Source organism: Haemaphysalis longicornis, unplaced genomic scaffold (genome assembly GCF_048455015.1).
Source record: "Haemaphysalis longicornis isolate Haplotype H1 unplaced genomic scaffold, Haemaphysalis longicornis Haplotype H1 scaffold_7, whole genome shotgun sequence".
Classification (NCBI taxonomy): Eukaryota; Metazoa; Arthropoda; class Arachnida; order Ixodida; family Ixodidae; genus Haemaphysalis; species Haemaphysalis longicornis.
In genome coordinates, this window is record NW_027526422.1 from 75378221 (window position 1) to 75390435 (window position 12215).

Below are 12215 nucleotides of genomic sequence, written 5' to 3' on the forward strand. Positions count from 1 at the left end.
GTCTGAGTAAAAAAAAAATGAATTTTTGGAACCGCAAGAGTATGAAAATAAGGCGGAAAGGTGGCCCGCTTACCTTTCCGTTGGTAACGAGTACGCACACGCATTATTCACCGTAAAAGAAAACATTAAACATCGATCCTCTCGTCACTTTAGTCGCAGCCAACCCCGCAAAGTTTAGCAGAGGGCCAACTAAAACGAAACAAAGAAACGAAATGGAATTATTCCTTGGTGCCAACAGCTGTGTACCCAAGGAAAAGTATTGCGGGATCTCAAGCTTTCTGTTTTTATCGTATGCCCCAGCAGCGGCCCATTCTCTTCCTGACCCCCTCACCCCCCCCCCCCCCCCTTCCCACACACACACACACATTTTGCCCCGTTGGTAGCTGTCATAATTGACTGTGTTGGTACAAAAAAATTCTGCGGAGACACCTGGCACTATGCGTGTTCGGCACTCAAAGGAGCAGAAGAGGCCTCAGTGATGGCAGTGAGTGTAACGGTGCGCCGCGCGGAGCACCCTGGCTGGTGACTGACTGCTGCGCCGCTCGATGGGGCAGCGTAGCGAGTGTTTTATTTCCGAGGCAAGGGCTAAGCAGGCATAAGGCCCTTGCTCCTTTTATTTGTTTTAGCTCTGAGACTCCGTGTTTTATAAGTTGCTCCATTAATTTGTTGTGTCTATGGGACGCGGAACCGCCAACAGGAACTTACGCCTTACTCTTCAGGGTGGGTTCAAAATACAGGGTGGGCTCAAAATCGATAGAAAACATGAAATTGTTTACGCTCCTGGATAATTTTGTGTTTTTGCTAAGTTTTTTTACATAATACGTGTGTTTATTCTGTGATTTTACGTAAGATTTTCATACAGTCTTTGGACTATCACATCATAGCCTTTTTGGCGACTGGAAAGTATGAAAGGAGGTTCCCCTTCACAAATCAAGTACCACTCACAGCCTCAGCAATTACAGACTCGCATCATTAAAGGGACACTGAAGTGATATGTAAACATTGCGGGATTACTAGCGCAAATTGTAGTCCGGAGTCCCCAGGCCATGTTTCGACCACTCTAGGCGCGTTTACGCGATTTTATTTAGTAGAAAAACTAATTCGAAAATGCTGTCCTCCTCTCTTTACGCTCGCCCATTTTCTGTGGCGGTTTCGTGTGACGTCAGGAGGGGATGAGCTGGCAATTGGCTGGCTGCGCTACTGCACGGCTCCCCGGCCTTCAGACAGAGTCAGTCGGCCCAGCGTTTCGTCTGCCGGCCGCCGACGGGTCGTCGCAATTCGTTCGCTTAGTTGAAACGAAGCCAGGACACATTTGTGAATGGAAGAATGTGCCTTTCTTTACTTGGTTTGTTTGTACACTGTATCTAGCTCCAAGTCAAGGTCGCTTCACACAAGCGCACATGCGACGCTTCGCTGACTGGTACGCCAGTAGGAAAATATAAGGCCTCTTGAAGGCGGGAGAAGAGTCAGCGAAGTCAATATAGGTACTAAGGAAATAAAATCAACTGATATTTTTACCGTACAGCGTAAAACTAGGGCGCGGGAAGCACTTTTTTGCGCTGGGCGAACAAGCACAGCGGTCAGCAGCACGACTACGCATCTGCGAACGCTTTTCCGTCTACGAAATGCAATTGCTAGACGTGAGCTACTGTGGAAACTCGGGCGACGCTTACTGCACGATCGCAGTACAACAAATAGTCACCTAAGCTACTTGAAATGCCAAAACTAAATAAAAATGTAAACTGGTTGTACAATATACACCATTTTCCATAAGCAGCCGGGAAAGGAGGAAAATACTCTCAAACCAGTTCTCTCGGCGGCCCACCAGCGTTGCCTGAGCGCGCTGGGCTGCTAACATCGCTCGGCGCGGTGTGCTCCGCTGCGTAGCTCAGGAGTATTTCGCACCGTGTGCTTAGTTTTTGTGGAACTTTCAACTGTTTTAGCCAATGCTGCGATGCCGTTCAAGGCGCAAACGTCGCTTGGTCAGTACTGCGCGGTGGTGGCGAGAAACAGTCGCTGACAGCACGCATGTGCACGACACTGCCTGGAGAAAATGCAGTGCGGTTGCGGCGTGTTTTTGCGGCATCGCTTCCCAACGCACACCGAGTTGAGATATCGGTAGATTCCGTTGATAAATCGCAACGACTTTGTACCAACGACCAACTCCAGGGTTTGTTGGGTGCACGTGGACGGCAAGCAGACGGAGCAAAATCCATTTATCACACGCAAAGCTGCGACAGGGAACGGAACCCCCTGAAATGTTAGAAGCAACTTTATCCTTTATAATACAGCATTGATTGGTTGGTTGATTGATTGATTCATTCATTCATTCATTATGGTGTTTAACGCCCCGACGCTTCATGGGTGATGAGGCGCGCCATAGTGGAGGGCTGCGGGTTAATTTTGACCACTTGGGGATCTTTCACGAGCGCCGATACAACACAACACTACAATAACTTCTGGTTCCTTGTAGTCAATTTAAAATACCATATATTGTTTGGTCATTACAGCCGATTGGCATTAAACAATCCCCTTTTCAGCTAATCTAACCTTTAAAATCACGGCGTTTTGTTTACTTTTTTTCAGGCCAACGCATTACACTGCCAAACGATATGAAAGGATAACTTTCTCCATCGCCAACTGCTGGTCGATAGCAGGATAAGCAGGCAGCCAAATGTGGAAATGGAGCTCGAGATACGCGTGAACGCTGCATTTGGAAAATAGCTCAACCTGTTCACAACGCGGTCAAAGGAAAAGCTTCTAATCCTTTTGCGTTGCCACGGAATCTAAAGTATTACAATTACAAAACAGTTACTGCTGGTCGCGTAAAACATTTGTGGTGCAAGCAGCGGTTTCACAAAGGTGCGCTCCGCTCGAGCGACAGGCCACATGCGCTGCGCAGAGTCAATCATGATCAACCAATATTAACTCGCCCGAACGTCAACCCTTTTGCTCAACCTTCGAATATAGTAATTTGACTGGTTGTGCGGTCGTGTTATTTTAAAGCAAAGGTTTTTACCTCTACCCCCCAAGGGTTCTTTCGCGACCGTTGGTGTCACCAGAAAACTCCAGCGAACAAATAAAAGAACGTACTGGCACCGCCGGGAATCGAACCTGGAACTAATAGACTAACAAGGCGAGATCCCGTTGTCTTACCCATTTAGCTACGAGCCCACGCAAAGACGGGGAAGACGGGTGGTGTACTCACCGAGCACATCTACGGGTTTCTGAACGGCCGCTTTCTGCGTTCTCGCTGAATGCCACGTGATAGCGTCACGCGACCACTCACGCCCATCTAGCGGCCCTGTGCGCACCTTGCTCATGTGCTAAGAGTTACAAAAATTAAAGGAAGCTCACACCAATGCATGCCATCTCACTTCTAGTACGCCAATGTGCTAAATCCTGTGGCTTCCAGTGTTCACGTAAAAAAATCACAGCTCCTTGTCGTTCGCCCTCACACCAAATCAAGGAATACATTCAAATACACCTTGATGGCCAGGCCATCACTCCAAGCCCCAGCATCAAGATCCTAGGCCTACATCTCGAGGCTAACACGAAGAGTGACGTCTTCTTGCAGCGCCTCAAATGTAGCATTAATAAAATCATACACATGATCAGGCGAGCTGCCACCAAGAAGCGAGGCATTAAGGAATCCGGTAACTTTCTATTAATTGAAGCTTTTGTCCTCTGGAGAGTCACAATTACCTCAACCCCCGTCTTCTCGACAAGGAAGACATAGAGAGGCTTTATATAATGATTAGAAAGGCGGTCGAGCAGGCCATTGGTCCTCTCATGATTGCGTCCACACACAGACTGCTTAGCACGGGGCTCCACAACACGGTGGAAGGGCTGATAGAAGGCCAACTTTATAACCAGAAGGTCCGACTCAGAACTGCGGTGGGTAATCGCATGCTTCACCAGATTGGCAGGGCAGCCCAGAATGTCACTCCGCTTGACCCACTCCCACACTCTTGGCGACTAAAACTAAAAATGCTCCCTTTGCTTAGAAATATGAACCCCTCACATGACGAGGGTCACCGAAAAGCACGGGCTCAAGCGCTAAACACCACCCTCGGTGCGGATCATGCAGTTATCTAAACAGACGCCTCCAAACATCGAGGGCAGCAATACGCCATCATCGTGGCTACCTCCACAACCAACCTCCTTGCGTGTACCTCGCTTAGGACCCAAGAAGTGACGGCAGCAGAAGAGGCAGCCATCACCTTGGCTCTCACACAACCAGGGGTTCGGAGGGTAGTCACAGATTCCCAGCAAGCCTACTGGATTTACTAGTCGGGTTGGGTGTCCTGACCTGCACTGCGCGTGCTAAAAAACCACTCCCCAAACGGTTCCATTCAGCTCATCTGGACACCCCCTCACGCTTCAATGGAGGGCAACGAATACGCCCACCCAACAAACCTGCGCTTTTACCTCCCGTGCTATGTTGCTGCACGAGGACAGTCACCCGCTTGTCACGTTCAGGTAGATAACCCAGCATTATCGCCTTCTGAGACAGACCGTACCTTCGCCTTACCCTGACCTTTCCAGAGAACAGCAAACTACCCTACGGCTCATACAATCCGGGCTTCTTCCCACAGCCTACGCGTCTTCACTTAATGCATCCGAATCGCTACGTCGCTGAATGTAAATTTTGCTCAGAAGTAGGAACACTCCGCCCCGTAGTCGGGGTGTGCGGCTTTAGCCCTGAGCACCCTCCTCTCTTTCCTTCAACTACACAACAAGAGCAATGGGAGATGCTGCTGTCCAGGCCCTCTGTACCTTCCCAGCTTCGGCGGGTGGACAGAACACAGGCCGCGCGGACTGCATATGGGTCCCACAGAAGAAGAAATCACTCCCCAGGGCTGCACTCTGGGCCGTTCAGAAATCTGAACAGAAGTATTTCTTCCACCTCCTCCTCCTTCTCTGCCGCAAATCTCGCCGCCTCCGTCCGCGGCGCAGAGACGGGGAAGTCAGATCGTCTAACACCGGGTTGGAGCTTACTTTAATTTTATAAAAAAGTTTCCACTCGTGTGCTACACCAATAAAACTCAACCAAACACCGTTCATGCATCATGCATTGAATTGACCTTACCAAGAACATATCTTTCAAGTAATAAATTATCTGTTTAAGTGCATTTCACTTCTCTCTGGTTTTACTATTTGTAGAGCGATGTGAGTGAACTTAAGTGACTTCGCATGGGTAATCGTTATGCGTGCCGTGTACAGCTTTGCTTTCCAACCACATTCACGGGGTGGATTGGCGCGATTTTTTTCCGCCCGGGTAATTTCGTTTCGTCAGTAACTGTCATAAGTCTAGTTAAGGAAGATTATATTTCATTCTAATGTCAACAGTGTAGCAATCGCCTCGTCGAAAGCCCATCGCGAGCACGGATCACCGTGACCCACATATGCTGTGCGCGCTTCGCATTCGACGTCCGCGCTTCCGTAAACATGACTAATCGGTGAACATAACAAGCACGGTGGCATTGAAAACACGTATTTACTCCCCGATATCGATTTCTATGTCAGTCGGTGCCATACCGGTACGTTTGCATCGCGGAACTGTGGAGCACCACCACCACACTGCTACTGCTGCTCGCAACCGCCGGGGTCGGAATTTCCCGCTCTGGCAGCAAATTAGGACCTAAAATCCGTCCGCAGATGATGAAAACAAAACAGAACACACACACACAAGCACTGCAACCGCTAACTTAACGCCAAACCAGTACGGTTCACTCGGTAATGCACGGATACCGAGCAGACGCACGCAAAGAACGGCGCACTTAACAGCCCAGCGCGGAGGTTTCGGCGGTCGCTTCATAGACGGCGCTAGCGTCTGGTCAGAAAAAGCAAATGGCGGCGCCCACCTCTAGCAAGGAAAATGGTGTATATACTCTATATTAGGAAAGCCTCCGCGTCCCGTTCCGTGGCTTAGTGGTCTGAGGCGTAGGTATGTCGCCGCGAATGTTTTGCAAGTTACGAGGTCGAATCCCCGCAGGTACGTGCTTTTTTTTTTTGTAAGTTAACTTTTTTGTTTTCCGCCGATGTTTTCTATATTGAGTTCACCTTTTTTTTGGGCCGCGACGTGCATGGCTACACGAACTAGTTCACAAAACGCGCGCAGGCTGGCACTGGCGCGCTAGCGAGTTCTCGTTGGCGTGCTGTTGCCATAAGCACCAACTGCTTGCAGGCAGTGGACACAGGCCAGAATGAACAGACTTTTGGCCTGGTGCGAACACGCTTTTTACGATACAGGCATGAGGGAGGCAAGCTCCAAATATGGGGGAAAAGCGCATGACATTTGGGCGGCTGCGGGTACGCGGAGGGCGTTCATGCACTGCGTAGGTCTCGGCTAGTGAATGCTACGACTACAAGCCGTCCTGGGAGGCTTATCTTGTGCATTTTACAGCCGACAACATGGCAGAAGCGCGGTACGATGATTACTGAGATATTGAGAATGCCCATCCAACAACGCCATTGGTTATGTTTTACAGAACCGAAACCGAAACTTGTGTGATTGCTAACTTTGGGCATCGTCCAATCACGGCGCCCCTCCTCTCAACGTCACAGCCTTAGTTGGTGCGGCCGCCGCAAACCGCGCATGGTAGTTTTTCTTCTTTCGCGCTTTGTAAAATAATTACCGATTTGTCAACCGGATAAACGATGAAAAGTGTGCTAATTTGAGCCAGTCTACGCAGTGCAAGCAAAAACGGGAGCTTGACAAATTCACTTCAGTGTCCCTTTAACAAGTCTAACGTGTAAGCTCATCGAACCCACACTGTGTCTGTCTTAGAAAATCATTCTTTTTTAATGATCACCAGCACGAATCCGGGATAAAAATTATTCACGTGAGACCCATCCACTCTGGTTCTTTAACGACCTAGATCTTGCTCTCTTTTTTTTGCTATTGAAGCTTCACATCTGGCTGAAAAGTCAATTTTCATGGACTATGGCAAAGCTGTTGACACTGCACCATAGCGGCTGACATTAAACAAAAACGATCTTGTGGCTAATATTTCAAGAAGGCTTGAACGCTTTCCGACAGACCACTCCCAATTTTAACTGCTAGTGCAACACAAACCTTGCTCCATCCACGTGACTTCTGTCGTCCCTTAAGGATGGCATTCACTAATGGAATACTAACAAGTTACTTGTCCCAGTATACACTAGGTGCTTAGGAACTGGAGGTAAATTTAGCACTAGTCAGGGTTACAAACTGAAACAGGCAGTAAGCACCACTACCTCCACTAGTAAAGTCCTAGCGATAGCACTCTTTTGAGCTACATGCGTTTACTAACTCGCCATGCATAACCTAGCACAACCTTGATCTAGTGCATACTGCTTCCTAAACTCAGTTAATTTACTAACCATGCAGTTGCTAGTGGCTGAGACTACGTACAAGACAGCAGGGTAGTAATGTTCGTAAGGAGTTAGTAAATACGGCCGTTACTACCTTACGACCTTTTTTATTAAGAGTATTATTTTTAATTTGGATTAATCGCTTACCAATCTCTTATATGGCTGAGAATGTACATAATGAAGTATTTATTTAACTTTGAACAGATTCCCGCTAGGGGGCGAGGAAAGTGAAGATGCCCTCACATCGGCCTCTGGTGAATTTGACTTTTTCGAGGGTCTAGTTTCATCTCATGCTCATGTATGTGTGATTTCTGACTGCGCGGTTGTCTCGTGCACACCTCGACACCGAATTCCGGACGTTCCACGTGAGCAGACTCTCTGCCAGGCAACTTCTAGCCCACTCGGTGGGTTAGGCCTGGGAGCTTCGCCGGCTGCTTGCAGCACGTGAGCAGCCCGATGAGGTATACCTCATCGTGCTGCTTTGCCCCATATGCTCGACGGCACGAGCCTCGCGCCCGACGGCACGTGCCCCACGCTGGACAGTGCGTTTGATGCGGCTTAGGCCGCTAGCGCGTCTTTCCACTGGCGCGAACCGACCTCCCTTCTGGCGCCTCCCTTCCTCTTGCGCAAAGAGACCTGCGTTCTGGCTTTCAAAACAACTTGACGCCTGGCACCCCCGATGAGCCAAGACTGAAACGACTCCATGACGACTGCGACGAAGACATCTCTGAAGACGGGGACGGCTGCATCTTCTGGCAAGGAGAACGCAAGAAACAGACTCGCACCACGCAACATGAACGGGTGAGTCTGCCCCGTTACCAAGTGCTTATTCACACTATTTACGGTACGGCTGTGACCGGATATACCGAACCTTACACTGTAGACAAGGCCCTTGAACGCACGATCACCAAGCCCAGGTATCTCGATGCTGCCTCGCTGTGCAAAAACGTGAAGGCAAACTCTATTCTTATTGCGGTGTACGACGAAGAACAAGCCAATCGGCTCTGCACTGTCACCCGTCTATCCGTGGCACAAGGCCCACACCCAAAGCACGTTTCTGCGGAAATGATCCGCCTCAGCCATAATAGCTCGACGAGTAAAGGAGTGATAAGCATTTCGCTGAACGAAACGAGTGAACAACTGATGTCCTGCCTTCACAACGAGCTGATCGAGATATCAGACGTCAAAAGGCTCGGACGCAGCAACAAGGCGTTGATCACGTTTAATTCCGGAAAAAACCCCGCACCGTGAGATATCACTATACGAGATCCTTCCGCTGGCCTCATACAAATCCAAAACTTTGGTATGTTGTAATGGTGCGACATTGCCCTAATACAGAAGTACGTCTGGAATGCGGCATTGTGCATGCCTTGAAGGAGAATGAGATCTGCTAAAACGCTTGCTTCTGCTCCGTATGCAAAGAAACAGGCCACCTGGCCATTAGTAATAGTTGCCCAAACCGGAGAAAGCAGAAAACAACAAAACAATCACCCGACCGACGCGACAACAGAGCCAGGAGCCGCTCGCGTTCCGGGTCACGTTTGCGATCCCGATGCAAGACACGCAAGGATACGGCAAACAGTGCCAACAACTCGTCAGGCATGGACTTAAATGCCTCCAAAGTATGGTCCGACGTCGTCTCTGACCAGAAGCCAGTTACGTCGCGACTACGCGACAAGGACAGACGTCTAGAAGAGCTGGCTCGAATGGTTGACTGCCTGCAAAAGACATTAGAAACTGCGAGTTAGGAAATGACATCACTCACGACGGAAATGAACCTTGTACGCAACCACCAGGTGCGAATAGTCTCCCCACCAGGATATCAGCGTGAAAACTCCAAAAAACGCTCCCACACACACTCGTCGGCGCCATCTAGACAGTCAGCATTATAGCTACGAAATCGGATCTCCTTCAAATTAAAGCGCAGGGTCTCCACGAAACTTCGAAGGAAACTCACAAATAAATGCAAACCCTGAACGCTAAATTCGACAATAGTAAGCAGATCCACCGCACCGAAACGGAAGCCTATAGGCTAGAACAAATAGCATCGAAACGAAAGTTAATGACATCACTGGGGCAATCACCAACCTCAACACCACGATCACACCCCTGCAGGAGAGAACGGAATCGTACCTTTGCATCAAACCCCGAGTCAAGGAAACGCCCCTTCCACTCATTGCGCTCCAAATCGATCCGCTCCATACCCACCCGCGAATGGGACGTAATTACCCAACCATTTTGCAATGGAATTGCCGCAGCCTCAAGTTCATCTTAAGCGCATAAAAATACACGGACACAGAAGACAATGATAAGCGCTACTTCCAACTGAATTTTATCGAATCAGGGTGAAATATATAGCAGCAAAAATACAAGAGATTACGATTACACAAAGATTAAAATAACGGAATCGCTTGGCACTGTCGCGCACGTGTCAGTCATTACCACGACCACTTCCTTTTAAGAGCGCTGCCTCCTTATCGGACAAGGCTACCGATGTCGTACTCACATACTCAAAATCGCCTAGTTGCATTTCAGCTGCCTGCACTATCTCACGCGTGCGCTGATCAGCTAGAGTCGTGAAACAATATCACAGAGTTTCGAAAGTATACGGCTCACACTTGGGGCATTCACCGCAGTGAGTCGACAGGTTCCCATCCTTTCTCTGAAGCTCTTGGACATGAGCCTCATGTTTCCGGACAACCAGGTTTGCTGGAGTTACGCACCCCGCAGCCAGAAGCCCCTCTTGCCATTTAGCTCTGCACACACCAAACTGATGAAACGCTCAGTAGCAACGATGTGCTTCAGCAATGCTCTCAAGAAATCATCACATCCATCACGTGCAGAGTGCTGTGGAGGCGCAGGTATCTCGGCTGGGACGGTCAGGGTATCCTGAACACGTCATTGTGGCAGTCGTTGAGGCTCTCCGCAGGCGTGAGAAACAGGCAATAAAAGCGCCTGAAACAAGTGCACATGACTGCAACGAGCGCCGTAAGACGGCGGTTATACCGTAGTTGCACGGTATCGCACATCGCCTAAAGAAAATTGGGCAGAGGGCTGGCGTTCGCGTTGCAATGTCCGCACCAATCAAGCTCGAGAGGCTTTGCAGATATACATGTCCTGTACAAAAAGAATATACTGGCTGTAGCGTTGGACACCAAAACAAGTACGTGAAATGCGATAGAGGGGTTGTGTACCGTGTTTCGTTAGCCTGCGGAAGGGTATATGTACGGTGCGTCAACTCCAGGTTGCGCGACCATCAAAATAGCGTACACAAAAGAAAGGATGGGAAACTGTCGACTCACTGCGGTGAATGCCCCAAGTGTGAGCCGTACTTTCGAAACTCTGTGACATTGTCTCACGACTCTGATAAGCGCACGCGCACGCGTGAGATAGAAGGCAGATGAAATGCAACTAGGCGATTTTGAGTGTGTCAGTACGATATCGGTAGCCTTGTCCGATAAGGAGGCAGCGTTCTTAAAAAAGAACTGGTCGTGGTAATGACTGACACGTGTGAGACAGTGCCAAGCGATTCCGTTATTTTAATCTCTGTGTAACCGTAATCTCTTGTATTTTTGCTGCTATTGTGAGCACAGACGTCATCGTTGTTTCGTAACTGTTACTCGAATGGCCAATCCCACCTAGCAACTCATCATCAGTGTCTCGCACGCGAGCACCACACTATCTTCTTCATCTTTCATCGTCGTGCCTTCTCCACCATCGATTTTTGCAACGGCCTCTCGGTGAGGCTGCGTCGTCATTAAACGCGTCCTTCAAATCTCCCGTGTCCGAGTCTTGCACTATATATTTCACCCTGATTCCATAAAATTCAGTTGGAGCTTACCCTTGTCTTCTGTTTCCGTGTATTTTTCTGCGATTAAGATAAACGTTATGGAATACCAACTAGCCCGAACGCAAGGCCTTCTTCACGCAGCCTTACGTCAAACGGCACATACTTGAAAACTCGGCTCACGGAATAATTATCCTATGCGAAAAGCCCCATCGCCATTCTTCTGAAGAAGACTCGAACAGCCAACCCTCACATCCCTAGATACATCAGCCGCTTTCTCCCCACGATTACACAAAATGCAAAAGAAAAGCCTGCGGGACAGCGTGGGGTGTTCATTCACTCCGACCAAGTATACACCCCTCATCGACACAAGCAAATACTCCACCTGCGTGCAGGGGATTATCGCAGCACGCATACAGCTGGCCACCGGCTCAAGAAAATTTAAGACGTACGTACCTCTTGTTATCGTCGTACTACCGCCCAGAAACCAGCAAGAGCCCCAAAGGAGTCCGCCGAGTGGTTCGGAGAAGGGCTTGCGTTCGGGCTAGTTGGTATTCCATAACGTTCATCTTAAGCGCACAAAAACCACACGGACACAGAAGACAAGGACAAGCTCGCGGGGCTTTGCAAAGACACATGTCCTGTACAAAAAGAAAATATTGGCTGTAGCATTGGGCACCAAAACGAGTACGTAGAATGCGATATAGGGGTTGTGCAGCGTGTTCCGTTGGCCTGTGGAAGGGTATATATGTAGGACAGACGGCATGGTGTGTCAACTTCAGGTTACACGAACATCAGAAATAAGCGCAGGGAAAGAAGCGTGGAAGCTTTTTCATGCTACAACTGGGTATTTCCCGTTTCACCACCTATTCGACCCTGAGCCAAGGCCCGGATCCTGACCCCATTATATAACCTGATCACATCGTGTGCGATCACCTTATGAATATTTGCTCCACGTTTGCGACGCCACTGCTCGGGTTGACCTGACACGATATCTGTTGAAGACGAGCAGACAATAACATGGTTGACATACTCTTAATAGATCGCGGAAATCCGGCATTCGGCATTG